At 39.1% G+C, this 1,637-nt stretch overlaps 1 non-coding gene across 1 annotated transcript; it reads right to left on the reverse strand.

The window, feature by feature from the left end:
- Positions 1-1,161: 1,161 nt before the first annotated feature.
- On the reverse strand, positions 1,162-1,234 carry trnam-cau (transfer RNA methionine (anticodon CAU)). The gene has a single exon. It is a non-coding gene; the product is annotated as a tRNA-Met (tRNA).
- Between the last annotated feature and the right edge of the window lie 403 nt (positions 1,235-1,637).

A 1,637-nucleotide genomic window follows, 5' to 3' on the forward strand; every position in this document is an offset into this window, starting at 1 on the left:
AGAAATCTCCTACAGCCATTACTACAGATACATACTTTAGACATGCCAATGTAAAAATCTAATGTCTGAACTGACATTAGGAAGTCACTCTTCATTCTGTAGTCATCATAAAAATGAGCATAATCATGATTTTCAATTGCAGAAATGGTTTTTTTTTTTCTTCGTCAAATCAAGTACCATCACGTTCTGTGGCAAATTAATATGTCCGGACCCTATATGTTTTGATCTGTATACATTTTTCTTTTGAACATCAATGGATCCTCTGAATTACAAGGATGCCTAACAATTAAAATACGAGTATTGCTACATGTAAGCTAATACTATGAAAACTTCATTAATTTCTGACATTGAAAATCATGTTTATACCAGCAGTGCCAAACAACTAAACACATCGCCAAAAGACATTAGATAATACAAGTTAATAATATTTTGACCTTGATATAATCAACCGAATGTTTAATTGCAGAAAATTGCTGTAATTGTACATTAATCTGTATATAATTTAAGAAAGCCGAAAAATACCGTATAAATTATACTGTATTTTTTCTGTAAAAAAAAAGAGAAAAGCATGTAACTTGTAATTATTATCATAATACTTAAAAGATATTTTGTCAAATTACAAATAATGTCTGTAATTTTACAAAGTTTTGTATACAATTGGAAAAAATTTTAATGTTACCAGTCAGTCTAGGCGATGAGGTGGAGTTGGGTGTTTGGGTAATAAATGAAAACCACAGAGACCCCGCATGGATTCATTCATGTGTATTTGTCATGATTGTACCAAACCAACAAAAGAAAAACAGGCCATTTCTCCAGGGGATAAGCAAGGCCAACACAACAAACAGAACGCAACACTAACACTAACTTCACCTAACAAAACAAATAATCAACTAATAAATGTGCCATATTTTGTCAATTGTGATTTTTACACCCCAATCGAAATTTGTCCTCCACTTTTAATCTGTGCAGTCAGAACACACACACTAGTGATTACTAGGGGGCTGTGGATCACACGTGCCCAGAGTGGTGGGCAGCAGTTGGGGTTAGGTGCCTTGCTCAAGGGCACCTCAGTCATGGCCTGTCTGGGAATCGAACCCACAACCCTCCGGTCACAAGACCAGTTCCCTAACCGCCAGGCCATGACTGCCCCAAAGCTTCTGCTGCCCCGTGTGAGGGACGAACTCACGACCTTCAGATTATGAGACTGACGCGCTACCTACTGCGCTAACGAGTCCAACCTAGCTCCCTAACTAAGCCAAAACCAGGAGAAAATCAGAATAAAACTGGCACTTACCCCCTTCCAGCCATAGGTGTTTTACAATCCACAATAAAAGATAACAAAAAAGACACCCAACATATTTACAAACGAACATATACAAGCCAAGTTGTAAAAGGCATCTAGCAAAAGAACACTATCTATACACACACACAGAACACTATCTATACACACACACACAGGTTACACAGTTTCCCCAACACTGCCAACAAACACAAGTTTAAAGGCCCACATTCTGGGAAACCCAGTCCCGCCGTTTTCCCTCTCCCACTTCCTGGATCACTCCACCTTTATCCTTCTCTGGGGGACTGACTCCACCCACAGCAGCCACACCTGGGCACAGCTCCACCTGGATTTGGGG

The sequence above is a fragment of the Brachyhypopomus gauderio genome, chromosome 2, assembly GCF_052324685.1.
Source record: "Brachyhypopomus gauderio isolate BG-103 chromosome 2, BGAUD_0.2, whole genome shotgun sequence".
NCBI classification, from domain to species: Eukaryota; Metazoa; Chordata; class Actinopteri; order Gymnotiformes; family Hypopomidae; genus Brachyhypopomus; species Brachyhypopomus gauderio.